This window comes from Dendrobates tinctorius, unplaced genomic scaffold (genome assembly GCF_039654945.1).
Source record: "Dendrobates tinctorius isolate UK_male_01 unplaced genomic scaffold, ASM3965494v1 ptg000312l, whole genome shotgun sequence".
NCBI classification, from domain to species: Eukaryota; Metazoa; Chordata; class Amphibia; order Anura; family Dendrobatidae; genus Dendrobates; species Dendrobates tinctorius.
Genome location: NW_027361979.1, coordinates 868,645 through 883,316, shown reverse-complemented (window position 1 = coordinate 883,316; position 14,672 = coordinate 868,645). Strand labels below are relative to the sequence as shown.

At 46.1% G+C, this 14,672-nt stretch overlaps 1 protein-coding gene across 2 annotated transcripts in view; it reads left to right on the top strand.

Annotated features, from left to right (window-relative positions):
- The window catches only part of LOC141073688 (contactin-associated protein-like 5), a 960,637-nt gene that overhangs the window by 603,994 nt on the left and 341,971 nt on the right, over window positions 1-14,672 (top strand). The gene's annotated exons all lie outside the window — the stretch shown is intronic.

Sequence of the window (14,672 nt, the reverse complement as noted above, 5' to 3'; positions counted from 1 at the left end):
GGGATATCCGCTTTCTCAAGAGGGGGATATAAAAATGATAACATTTTACATTTTCCTTCCCTTTCTGAGGAGACATAAGTTTTACTTAATAACTTATTTTTTTTTAAGCTTTTTGCAATGTATTTAAGCCATTCTAACCTTTCATTCTTCTCCTCACAGCCTCTCTCTAGAGCTAGTTTATCTTCATAAGTTAGAAAATCTAACTATGGGCCCTATAGACTCTATTAGGGTTTTTTCTGGCATACCTTCCTTGGGTCTTGGTTTGGTATTATTCTGAACTTCTATGTAGAAATGTCCTATTGGGTCTGTTAGTGATATATCAGCTCTTCTAACCTTTGATCACTCCTCTTAGGGTTTTTTAAAAGTTCTCAGTAGCTGAATACAATTATTCTTATTTGTGTAAGGGGATCTCCTTTTTCCTAATGGAGAATCAGGCTTTAAAATCTATGTATCCATAAAGCTAAACCTATAGTCTCGGGCTACAATTATCCATGCTGCTTTACTCCAGTCACACACATCCATCCCCTCTGCTATTAGAGCTTATAACACAAACGTACTTATCAGACTCTGCTAGTTTCACAGCTTGTTCCCTATCTCTGCATCATTTATACAACAGATGGAAATTCACTAACATGGCAGCCTCCTGCCCAATTTCAAAAGTAAGATTTAAAGTCTTAAATCTGAAACCATTCTACCACTCTGGACTTTCCTCTCCTGCTGGGTCTATTACCCTCCAATCTCCCATCACTATGGTCACGAAGAATATATATGTGACTAACCCTGATGTACACATCCTAGATCTGACCGTCTTGTCCGGGTAGGGGGATGAATGGGAGACTTCACCAGTTTGAGACAAGCTTTCCCTTATGCAAAAACCTCCCTTTGTAGCTGGACTTTGACAAGCAAGTCAGATCCTACTCTCTCCCTACCTGTCTGACAAGTTTACAGTATGAGAGATGGGTCCAGGAGCTGCGCTCAGCAGTAGGAGAAGTCTACAGGACTTGGTAAGGACCTGCCCACTTAGGATGGTGCTGGTGTTTCTTCTTTATCACCTTCACAAGGACCCAGTCTGCACGATCTCAGGTTTTGTTAGTCGGTTTCCTGGAACAAAACTACGAGTAGAAACTTCTTTGTGAGTTAATATCTTATATTAACTTATAAATATAAATAGTTAATTATCTATTAAGTAAATTAAGGTTCACAAACTTCAGTAATAAGAATTGATGTTTTTGGCATTAAAATGGGCACTGTAGGTGTGTTTCCTGTCCTCCACTCCCTGTCGACTTTACTTCCCCATTGACTTGCATTGGGTTTCGCGTTTCAGTCGGCCACCGACTTTACCCTTTAGTTGGCTGATTTCGTTCGACCTACCTTTTGCGAAAGTCGGGTTCATGAAACCCTACTCGACCATAAAAAAGGCAAAGACGCTCATCTCTAGTCATAGCTACATCTCAGGACTTGTAAAGATAATCCTGAATGCTTCTATGAGGAGTTTCAGTATCTTGAAGTTACATGGTACTGATGGACAGAAAACAAGAACATGAAGTAAGTTCTGAGAAGGCCAAAGAAAAACAAAAATTGCCATTATAGTTTGGATTTAGGGTCTGTTTCTGTCATGCTCTCACTAAATGAGCGGGATTCAAATAGCTTAGCAAGCAGCTAAACCGCTATACCGGGTCCAATAAGGGAGACTGTAGTTGAATCTGTGTTTTATTGAATGTAGGTATATAGATGAGGTGAAATTATAAACAGAAATACATGGAAACAATCAGTGCCGGGTACATAGAAAATACATATACACATAACGTACATGACTGCACTAATAGCTGAGCAAGGGAACTATCTAAGCTGGCCAATATGAGAGATAGTGATATATAAAGGGAGCGTGTCACTTACCAGCAATGCTAACACTGGGGGAAAGATGGATGAGGTGTTTCCAGTATGCAAGCTGATTGAAAATGGAGGACTGGACAGGGAAATGGGGCTGGACTAGACCATAATCCCTTGCAAATCTACCCTTGATACAGTGGGAGTTGGAGTGAAAATGAAACAAAAGCAGGAAGAGAATAACACTGCAGTTATTATTTTTGGCCACTAGATGGAGCTGGAAACAATGAACATCAGAAACTATGAAACTGAGCATTATCACTGAATTTATGCTATAAAAATAAACATTTAAGAGTCATTATTTATGTCGGAGACAGAACAGTTACAATAGGCTATTGAAAAAAAGCAATAGTTGTGGTGAAATACCATCATGTCCCAATTGACATTTTTCTGGACCTACACTCCACTCAAGAAACAGAGGAATGTCATGGTCGTACTGGGTAGAAGCTTCTCAAAGCCTGCAGCAGGGTCTGCTTGTTTCTAGCATGGATTGAGCTGCAATGTGACATCTGTTTCATTCTACATGGCCACATTGGTCCCACTTAGAAAACATTAGATTTATTGTTAGGTGCCAGGATTCTCCTGCTGCACAGGGTAGATCCCAAACCTTGTCTGCCTCTACGGTCTCCCTTTCTGCTCTGGCCGCTGCTCAGCAAACACATCAGTCTCAGTGTCTTGCTCAGACTCGTGTTGTTCACTTGGTTGCTGCTGGTCTTCCAGCCAAGCCTATGGTAACCAGCAATAGGCAGCGGCAAACAGATTCTCTGGAGTGTACGTCCAGAGATCACCCTACTGAATATGATCGTGTGGCCACCTCTCATTGGTGGTCGGTCATCAGCTGCTCTGGTGATGCGGCAGCTCGGGATTGGTCCACAAGCAAGGTCCTGTCCGACTGAACATCACCTGAACCTATAAAAGGTCCTCCAAGGCACACGCCGGAGCACTAATGTCATTTGCGGTCTTGTGTATGTGGGTGGAGACTTCGCCACTCTGTCATCTGTGTGAGTGCCTAGCGTTCCTTAGAGAGGCAGGTTTTTCTTTTGGCTTGGCCTAGCACCTGTCTCTGCCATGTGTGCAGTTAGCACGGGTCAGTTGCAGGGAACAAACCCACATGCTTATTCCCTTTTGGTTCCAACTGGTTATTGCACACACCTCATTTAGTACTGCTCGGCGGTTAGCTGAGCTTGATACTCATATTTTTGTGCCACTCGGTGGACAACTGTATTAGTTAGTTTTATGTGCTTTGCCACTTGGCGGTTAGCTGAGTTGGTATTCCTCGGCCAGTGCATACGTCTCTGAGACGTTATCAGTTTGGTATCTTGCGTTCAGGCCACTCTGTGTGGAGTGAACACAGAGTGCTTTCTGGTGAACGCTTGTCCGCCATTGTTTACTAGTTGCAGGATAACATCTCTGCACAGTGGACCCCGGGTTGCGATCGCACTAAATAAAATCTAATATATTAAGCTCAATGTGTGTGTATGTGTGTGTATGTCCGGGATTGGCATCTGCACCGTCGCAGATACAGCCACAAAATTTTACAGTCACACGTCTGGACCGTGAGAGCATCATAGGCTATGTTGAGAGGCGAAATTTTAACCCCGTGCGTTCCAATTCACCAAACAATTTTGCCCCTATGTACATGATGGAGAAAAAGTGTATGTATGTATGTGTGTATGTCCGGGATTGCCATCTGCACCGTCGCAGCTACAGCCACAAAATTTTGCACAGTCACACGTCTGGACCCCGAGAGTGGCATAGGCTATGTTGTGAGGCAAAATTTTAACCCCGTACATTCCAATTCACCAAACAATTTCGCCTATTATTCTTATCATTTCTATGGTGTTATCGTCCTTCTGTAAATCTGGAAATAACACAATTTATTACCGTGCCAACACAGGCCACCCTCTGACACAGACTGCAGGGGAAGCCCAGTATCACACAGGATAGGATAGGATTAGAAGCACGGCCCAGCAGTCAGTATCACACAGGATAGGATTAGATACACAGCTCAGCAATCAGTATCACACAGGAGAGGATTAGACACATGGCTCAGCAGTCAATATCACACAGGATAGGATTAGATACACAGCTCAGCAGTCAGTATCACACAGGATAGGAATAGATACACGGCTCAGCAGACAGTATCACACAGGAAAGGATTAGATACACAGCTCAGCACACAGTATCACACAGAATAGTATTAGATACACTGCTCAGCAGACAGTATCACACAGAATAGGATTAGATACACGGCTCAGCAGTCAGTAACACACATGATAGGATTAGGTACATGGCTCAGCAGTCAGTATCACACAGGATAGGGTTATATACACGGCTCAGCAGACGGTATCACACAGGATAGGATTAGATACACTGCTCAGCAGTCAGTATCACACAGGACAGGATTAGATACACGGCTCAGCAGTCAGTATCACACAGGATAGGAGTAGAAAAACAGCTCAGCAGTCAGTATCACACAGAATAGTATTAGATACATGGCTCAGCAGACAGTATCACACAGAATAGGATTAGATACACAGCTCAGCAGTCAGTATCACACAGGATAGGAATAGATACATGGCTCAGCAGACAGTATCACACATAATAGGATTAGATACACGGCTCAGCAGACAGTATCACACAGAATAGGATTAGATACACGGCTCAGCAGTCAGTATCACACAGGATAGAGTTAGATACACGGCTCAGCAGACAGTATCACACAGGATAGGATAAGATACACTGCTCAGCAGTCAGTATCACACAGCATAGGATTAGATACATGGCTGAGCAGTCAGTAACACATGATAGTATTAGATACACAGCTCAGCAGAAAGTATCACACAGGAGATTAGGTACACAGCTCAGCAGACATTATCACACAGGATAGGGTTAGATACACAGCTCAGAAGCAGGATGTGCCAAAGGAGAGGACATTTTCATTCCAAGAATTCCACTCATTCCATCTGATTTGTTTTTTGATTTTAAACGCCTCCAGTTTCCAGTTCAACTGCTATTTGCAATGTCCATTAACGATGCTCAGGGACAGTCCTTAAAAGTAGTAGGGATCGATTTGCAATCTCCATGCTTTTCTCATGGTCAACTTTACGTGATCTGTTCAAGAGTTGGAACTGCCAAAAATCTATTCATCTTTGCACCGAAAGGAAAAAACAAACATGTTGTTTATCAAAAGGCTCTTGAATGAGTTGAAAATAAAATACTATCAATACTTGGGTAATCGTTTAGTTAATTTGGGTTGCAAATCTGTAGTGTTTAATATATGATGTGAAATGTTTTTATGTGCAACATAATCATTATAATTTGTTATAACTCACCACAGTTTGTTACTATGCCCGGGCATCGCCGGGCTCTTCAGCTAGTAACTAATAAAGTATGATCCGCCAACCCTAACATTTTTGATCTTTCCAATGGTAAAATGCACCTCTCCCTTGAGGAGGCCGTATACAGGTCATACAGGCCCTGTAGCAGAAACTTCAGTTATGCTGTTTATGATGCAATATGAATGTCAATGAAATACATATTAAGTAGTAAAGAAGGTTGTGAACAATGTTCTGTGCAATGCGCAAGTTGAGGAGCATGACCGGTATATACCAGGTGAAGAGCTGCAGAAGTAATCTTATGAATACTGACAACATGGCAGCGCAAAAGAAAAGAGATTAAAAAATGTTTTCTTCCTCAATCTGCTAATAAGAAAAGAACAACAAGCCTCTTAGTTTCAGTGAGAAGTACAAGAAGGCGGCTCCATATGGCACTGTCAGCTGAGACTTCACTGTGCCTGATTCTGACAGGAAGAAGTGCAATGATATCATAAGGAAAGAGTCCCAATCATAGAAATCTTCAATTATTAACTGAGATGTAGCAGATTGTGGAGCGTCACAACAATTATCCTCCCCCAATGCCCTCATCCTGAGAAACATATCATGACAGGTACACTACTTACATTATTTTCTCTCACACATACTGAGAGACCCGGTATATAACAGTGTTTGTGGAATTAGGAATAAAACTCCACAATCCAGAAAATGAGAAGCTGAATATTCCCTCAGCCTTCGACCCTTTAATTCTTCTGTCATTCGTTTTTTTGTGCTTTGTCATTTTTGCATTGGCATCAAAATTGCCATTTTTGATTGAAAAAAAGTCACAATAAAAAGCAAAAATGAGATGACAATACAATTACAGCGTATTTTATGTAACTTTGCCATAACTGTATAACTGACTCTGATTCGGGTATCAGAGATACCGTACGTGAATATTTCACCAAACAGCCATGTTTTGGATTCTTGTGAACTGGTTATAAGGAAATATTGGGCAAATCAGTTTTGAGTCCTATGGAAAGCCTCATAAAAATGTTGTGAAAAATTTGCTCCTTCCTAATTATTAACGTAGATTTACAATCCTTTGTAACATACTAAAGCGGTATACATTATTGTGACACACAAAAGTTTGTATTTTACACCATATATACGGCCATATGATGCCAACATGTGGCAGCATATTCTCCATTTCAAGCCATAATGGGATAGAATCATTCTGTAAAATGTATATATATTCTGTAATATGACACAAATTAAAAACATCTTAGATTATTTTAGATAAAAAATATCGCCATGGGCCTCAATATAAAAAATAAAATAAAACCAGACAGAGAGATTTGCGAGATACAGTGTGAACTACTGGCTGGATATGTGGAATATACTAGGAATTAATTCAACGTAGAAGAGTAGAACGAAGATATAACATATTGTGCTCAAGTGGTCATTAGCCGACGTGGTCATGTAAAGGTATGTCACTGTAGTCAAGAGATTATAGGGAATCTGTTAGTAGGAGCAACCCTCCTAAGCCGTCCATATGGGCATGTAGGTCATAGGAAGCTGAATTATTCATTGATATCTGGATGGAACATGGGTTTCTATGAAATAAGAAAACAGATCGCAAATATCAATGCTTCATTTTATTCAACTTTCTATGACCTACATTCCAATATAGACGGCTTAGGAGGTTTGGACTGACAGATTAAAGCATACCAGTAATTTCTGATACATTTTCAAAGTAAGCTATCATGTGTGTACATGAGGAATAATGCCATGTCTGGCCATTATGACTTGCATCCAGCACTTTTCACCTGTAATTCTCAGTCTTCTCTGATCAAGCAGGTTGGAGATTAGTTGCTGTCATATCTTATATACACAGTGCACAGAAACTGAGGGACTCCAGATCCTCTTTCTCTGTGTAATAATAATAATAGTTATACTTATATAGAGCAAACATTGACCTTTCAGTAGCAGCATCAGCATAAACAACAATATAAAGCAACATCGAAAAAGTGATATAGCAGTACTGAACTTTGCATCTGTGAATCCAGCACTTTACAGAGGTATCACATTGTTTGTGATCCTAACTTCGTCTTACTGATTTTATCTACCCAGAGAATAATAAGAGTTGTTTCATGACAGCCTATTAAGCAAGCAGACCAACTTGCTTTGACCAAAACAGATGTGGACTATTTTTGTGAGTGGATGTTGAGTTTGGGAGGTAGGGTATAGGGGAAAAAGTGGCTCATAAGTGTAGAAAGAAGCATATGTCTCTAATAGCATATATTGCAAAGTTTTCTTACTTTACATAAAACAAGAAAACAGGAAAATCTATCTTCAAAACTAGAACAGAAGAAGAATTTGAAAAGCAATGTTGTATATTTCAGTCATGTAATTGTTTTTTTTTCATGTCTATTACAAAGACCAGTCAAAAGAAAATATAGATAAATGTTGAAATATTCGCATCATGTAAGGCTATATTTCAGCTCTATGCAATCTCTGAGGAGTAATGAGCCACAGTATGGCAGCTATGGACTTCTAGGAGCCCAACTTTACCTTTGCGCACCTGTGATTTTTTTGGTACAGAATAAAAGTCATTGCTTTCTCCAGTAGATTTGTTAATATGATTTTTTCTTTTAGAAACATTCAGTTACTTTCGGGAACTGGAAATTTTAGTATTTCGGAATCAGCAATTGGGAACTGATGAGGGATTCATGTTGCATACTAGAGCCTTTCGAAGAAGTGACAAAATTTTTCACTAGGGAATAGTGTGGAATTAACAATATCATCTCCTTTACATTTTTCCTGGAACTACAAACTCACCAGAATGCAATGGGGGATAGAGGAAAAAACGTGGAAAGGTGACCTGATTATCTCAACCTGGCTTCTCCAAACATCTCCATGGAGACAGGTAATCCAATTGTAGAAAATTGGCTTCTCTGAACATGTCCATGGGTTCAGTGATGGTCAATGGAGCTGATCTGTATTCCTCGAGCTGGGGCCATGGTCCCCTAAGCAGGCATCCTGTAGAGTATCACAAATCTGTATTCCTCCGGTTGGAGCCATGGTCCATTGGCTACTCTCATGCAGAGTCTCTCTGGGAATGGAGGAAGATCACACTTCTAAAGTTCACAACAGTCCTTCAGGCCATCGTCCACAGGTCAGGGGGAGGGTGGGATGAGGTAATCTCTCGTTGTTCGAGTATTCAATCAATCTGCATAGTTTGTCTTCCACTGTTTGCAGGTCAACAAGTGTTAGGCATACGGTTCCTGCCTCTGCACAGCATGAATCCCGAGCCTTGCCGTCTGCAGTCTCCCATTCCTCTCTGGCCACAGAGGAGCCTGCTCAGCAAAGACGTTGTTCTCGGCGTCTTGCTCAGTCTACTACTGTTGGCTTGGATATTGCTGCTAATCAGGGTTCAGATATAGTAACCTGCAATAGCCAGCAGCATGCAGCTCCTGGGACTAAGTCTTTCTTTTGGTCCACTGTGCATGCCTTTGGGAAGTCCTCTCATTGGAGGTCAGAGTTCACATGTTCAGGTCCTATTGCTGCTCCCATTGGACCACTAGGAAGGTCCCGGAAGGACGCTGCTATAAAAGAGCTGCATGGCCGCACGGCCATGCGCTAGTATAGACTCTTGTGGCTTATGGTATGTATGATGACAGATGCTTGTTACTGCGACTGACTCATTATAAAACCCCTACCCTTGGTTGTGTATGTTGTTTAGAGGTTAGAGTCAGTGCCTGTCAGTGGCTAGTGTATACGCCAAGGTGCAGTCCAGTCATCTGCACACTAGCGCCGATGGTGTCGCCCACTGCAGGGCACTATCGTACTGTGGCAAGTGACAGCCACGCCTGTGCAACGCCTTGCGCAACCTGTGCGCTTATCTGGCCAAATCCTGGGCAATTAGTGGCGTCTGCCTGAGCGGCACCGTGCACACTTACACGCGCTATCTGTTTTAGTGACTCTTGCTGGCACCGCAGTCGCGGCACCGAGCGCTCGCGGTCTAGATGGACTCCAGTCCTGCAGTCTAAGGGCTGAGTCCTGTGACCTTACGCTATGCGCTCCCTCTGCCGAGTCCTGTGGAGTTAACAGACTCTGGCGTTTCTTTCAGCGGCTCTGTGAAGTAACAGAGTTTGCTCCTGTGCCCACCGGGTCAGTGGTTAACCCGACGGTGTTCACTTAGTATTCCGCCATTACTAAGCAGCAGTTTTCCATCTCTGCATGGTGGATCCCGGGTTGCGATCGCACTTCCTTATATTTTAAAGTATATGTAGTGCGATCCGCAACCCTAGCAGTATACTAGCGCCAGGCTCTGGCTAGTAATGGCGGATGAGCAGTGACTCCTTGCATACATCCGGCAGCTGGAGGGCAGTTTGGCGGCTCTTGAGCGTCCAGCCTCAGCTGCGGATGTTACCACGGTCGCCCTCCAGGCAGCCACAGAGGCTTTCTCCTGTGTGACCACTACCATCCATGCTCCGAGTTCTCGGGCGATAGTGCCTCTTGTAGGGGTTTCGTGAGCCAGTGTGCTATACAGCTAGAGCTGCTGGCTGCACGATTCACCTCTGAGTGGGCTAAGGTGGGATTTGTTGTTTCCCTCTTGTCGGGCCGTGCTTTGGAGTGGGCCACACCGCTGTGGGAGCGTGGTGATCATGTGGTGCAGAGTGCCTCGCAGTTCTTGACCACTCTAAAGCAGGTCTTCTTGGGACTGCGAGTCACCTATGACACCGTGCTCCGGCTGCTGGCATTATCACAGGGCTCGTCCATGGTCAGCCACTTCGCCATCCAGTTCTGGACACTGGCCTCTGAGTTGGAGTGGCCAGATAAGGTCCTCATTCCGGCATTCTGGAAAGGCTTGGCTGACCATGTGAAGGATGCTCTGGCCACCAGGGAGGTTCCTGCCACACTGGAGGAGCTTATCACTGTCTCCACCCATATAGACCTTCGCTTCATCGAGCGAAGGATGGAGCGGTCCCAGTGTAGGCAGAGGTTTAGGTTGGCACCTACTGTAGTTTCGCTAACCCTCTGGAACCTCCCGATCGGGCCTCTGAGTCTCAGGGGGCTCCTCGTGCGGGATTCAGGTCATGGTCCACTCGAGCACCTGTGGTCTGTCATGTTTGCTGGCAGTCTGGTCACCTTGCTAACCGGTGCCCACAGCGGTCGGGAAAATGCTCGCCTCTAGTGGACATAGGAGGGGGTTCACTAGAATCAGCAGCAGTTTCCTCCAAGCTGACCTTTACAGGAATGCTTGAGGTCGGTTCATCCACTCTGGCGGTGGAGGTTTGCGTGGACTCCAGAGCAGAGTGTAATTTCATGTCTTCTGCCTTCGCTCAATGGCACGCAATACCTCTGGTTATGATGGCCAAGCCAGTCACCATCAGGGTGGTGAACGGCGCAACTCTATGCTCACAAACTACCCACCAGACCGCCCCGTTGATACTTTCGGTGTCTTCATTTCATCAGGAGACGATATCCCTCCTCATCATGCCCGAGGGTATCGATCAGGTCCTTTTAGGGGTTCCCTAGTTGCGGTTCCACTCTCCCCATATAGAGTGGTCCTCGGGGAGGATTCTCGGTTGGGGTAAAGCCTGTGAGGATAGATGGCAGAGGGAGTGTGTTCAAGTTGCTTCCACCGAAGTCCCCGCAGATCTTTCCTCTCTCCCCAGACACTATCAACAGTACGCAGACGTGTTCTCCAAGAAGGAGGCGGAGACCCTTCCACCGTACCGCCACTATGACTGTCCTATTGACCTCTTGCCTGGTGCTGAGCCTCCCCGGGGTCGAGCCTATCCCCTATCTCTCCTGGAAACAGAGGCCATGTCTCAATACATCAGGGAGAATCTGGCAAGAGGATTCATTACGAAGTCAGTATCACCAGCGGGGGCGGGATTCTTCTTCGTCCAAAAGAAGAGTGGGGAACTACGTCCCTGCATCGATTACCGGGGTCTTAACGCCATCACCATAAAGAATAAGTATCCTCTGCCCCTGATATCGGAGCTGTTTGATAAGCTACGGGGAGTGAGAGTGTTTACCAAACTTGATCTGCGGGGGGCTTACAACCTGATCCTCATCCGTGAGGGGGACGAATGGAAGACTGCATTTAACACCAGGGACGGGTACTATGAATACCTGGTGATGCCCTTCGGGCTCTGTTATGCCCCGGCCACCTTCCAAGACTTTGTGAGCAATATCTTCCAGGATATGCTTACCACCTTGGTAGAAGTCTATCTGGATGATATCCTCATCTACTCTCCAGATATTGACTCCCACCGGAGAGATGTTTGCAAAGTTTTCAACCTCCTGCGGGCAAACTCCCTCTATGCCAAGTTGGAGAAGTGTGAGTTTGAGCAGGAGTCCTTGCCTTTCCTGGGCTATATCATCTCCACCCAGGGATTGGCCATGAATCCTGCCAAGCTACAGACAGTGATGGATTGGCAGAAACCCCATTCTCTCACAGCGCTTGTAGCGCTTTATGGGGTTCATAAATTACTATCGCCAATTCATCTCCCACTTCTCGACTTTGGTAGCCCCCTTGGTACCCCTCACCAAGAAGGGTGCAAACCCAGAGTTGTGGTCGGAACCTGACTCCAAGGCCTTCTCCTCTATTAAGTCCTATTTCGCTAGCACTCCCATTCTACATCACCAATGTTAGGAACGGCGGAACGCACTAAATAAAAATAAATAATAAAGTGCGTTCGCCGCTCGGGGTCCACCGTGCAGTAGGTGTTACACCGCTGCTAGGTAATGACAGAGGAGCAATATGGCGGTATGATGTGCACGGGTTCAACTTCACCCGGAGTGCGCAGAGTGGGCTTTGTTCACACACAGAGGTGCCGATATGGCGGTATAATGTGCACGGGTTCAACTTCACCCGGAGTGCGCAGAGCGGGCTCTGTTCACACACAGAGGTGCCGCAACAAAAACATACAAAATGCTAAACCTGTTAGTGATACAGGCCTCAGCTAAATGCACACACGGTATCTGGTCACAGGAGCAGGACCCAAGACAGAGGAGCTGTATCCCTCTAGACCTACTGTGTGTGCGGTGTCGCTTCTGCGAGCACCAAGAAGGGCTGCAACTGCAGCACGGCGTAGGACACTGCTGCTCGACGACAAAGCCAGAAAGCAAGCACAATGTCGACGCTAGTGTAGCGGTGCGGTGTGCACAGTGGCTTAAGGCTTGCCACTGACTGGCGCTGACTGCTAAACTAATTCCCTATCCACATGCATAATATCAGAGGGAAGGGGTTTTATAATGAGTCAGTCACCAGAACATACATCCATCACCATTCACACATAGCAAGTATAGTCTATACTAGCGCATGGCCGAACGGTCATGCGCGCTTTTTATAGCTGTGCGGGACCTTCCAAATTTCTGACCTGGACCAATGAGATCTGGAGCAGGACCTGGGCACATGACTCCCGATCTCCAATGGGAGCATGCCCAATAGGAGCACAGAGGAACTTAGTCTTTGGAGCGGTCTACTGCAAAGTAATTTTCTCTGCAGTAGATAGACAGCAGGAGACTGTGGAATGTGAGGCTCTGGATTCCTGCAGAGCAGACGCAGAAACCTGACGCCTAACAACCCTGATGTGGATAAACCCTTCAATCTGGAGGTGGATGCCTCTTCCGTCGGTGCTGGAGCGGTCCTGTTCCAGAAGGACACGCAAGGTCGGAAGCACCCACGCTTCTTCTTCTCCAAGACCTTCACACCGGCGGAGAGGAATTATTCCATCGGGGACAGGGAGTTGCTAGTGATGAAGTTTGCCATTTCAGAGTGGAGACACCTCCTGCAGGGGGCTCGCCACCCTTTCCAGGTGTTCACCGACCACAAGAACTTGGTTTATCTACAAACAGCCCAGCGGCTAAATTTTTGCCAGGCCAAATGTTCCTTGTTCTTCTCCCAGTTCCACTTCACCCTGCATTTTCTCTCCGGGGAGAAGAACGTCCAGGCCAATGCTCTCTCCCGCTCTGTGGTATCATCATCAGAGGAGGAGCCTCGGCTGATAGTCCCATCTGAGAGCCTGAGGACCGTGGCTCCAGTCTCCCTTGAGTCCGTACCTCCGGGCAAGACTTTTGTCCCTGCTCATCTTTGACCGGAGGTCCTCTCTTGGGCTCATTCGTCTAGGGTGGGTGGACATTTTGGGATGAAACATACCTCTGAGCTTTTGGCGAGGATGTACTGGTAGCCGCATATGGCCCATGACATCAGGGACTATATTCAGGCGTGCGTCTCTTGCGCCCAGAATCTGTTCCCTCGGCAGCGGCCTTCTGGGCTACTCTACCCACTGCCGGTATCGGACAGGCCCTGGGAGATGGTCAGTATGGACTTTGTGGTGGGACTGCCCAAGTCCAGTGGCAGCACGGTCATTTGGGTTGTCACCGACCATTTCTCCAAGATGGTACATATGGTACCACTCTCTCAGTTACCTTCTGCACAGGGCCTGGCAGCATTGTTAATTAAGCATGCCTTCCACCTACACGGCATACCGGACAAGATTGTCAGCGATCGGGGTCCCCAGTTCGCGTCTCGGTTTTCCAGAGAGCTATGTCACCTGGTCAGTATTGAGCTGAATCTCTGCTCGGTCTATCACCCCAAGACGAATGGGTTGGTTGAGAAAGCCAACCAGACCCTGGTCACATATCTACGACATTTTGCCTCGGCCAGGCAGGATGACTGGGCATCCTTGCTGCCCTGGGCGGAGTTCGCTTTGAACAACACTGTGGCCGAAACCACCAGTTAAACCCCATTCCTCCTTAATTACGGACAGCATCCGCGCGTTTCATTTCGTCCACTGACTCTAGGGTGGCAGACTGAGCGGTGGAGGCACATGACATTTGGGACTGCAGTCAGGATGCCATCTGGGCCTTCAAGGAGAGGATGAGGGTTTCAGTTGACGCTCACTGGCACCCCGCTCCATCCTTTGCTCCTGGTGACTTGGTGTGGCTATCCGCCTGTAATATCAGGCTACGAGTTGAGTCCACTAAGTTCGCGCCTCGTTACATTGCTCCCTTCAAGGTCCTCGAACAGGTCAACCCTGTAGTCTACCGTCTGGCCCTTCCTCCACACCTGGGTATCACTGACACCTTCCACGTGTTCCTCCTTAAGGCCGTTCACATGTCACCTACCAGCATATCAAGCTTATCCTCTGATGAGTATGAGGTGAACGCCATCGTGGGGTGTAAGGTGGTACAGGGCAAAAAATACTATCTAGTGGCTTGGAAGGGTCATGGCCCAGAGGATAGGACCTGGGAGCCTGTGGAGAACATTCGTGCTCCCTTGCAGCCTTTGAGCATAGCGAGGCACAGGGGGAGGGGGGGTAAAGTTAGGCATCGGGTTCCTGCCTCTGCACAGCAGGAATCCCGAGCCTTGCCATCTGCGGTCTCCCATTCCTCTCCTGCCACAGAGTAGCCTGCTCAGCAAAGACATTGTTCTCAGTGTCTTGCTCAGTC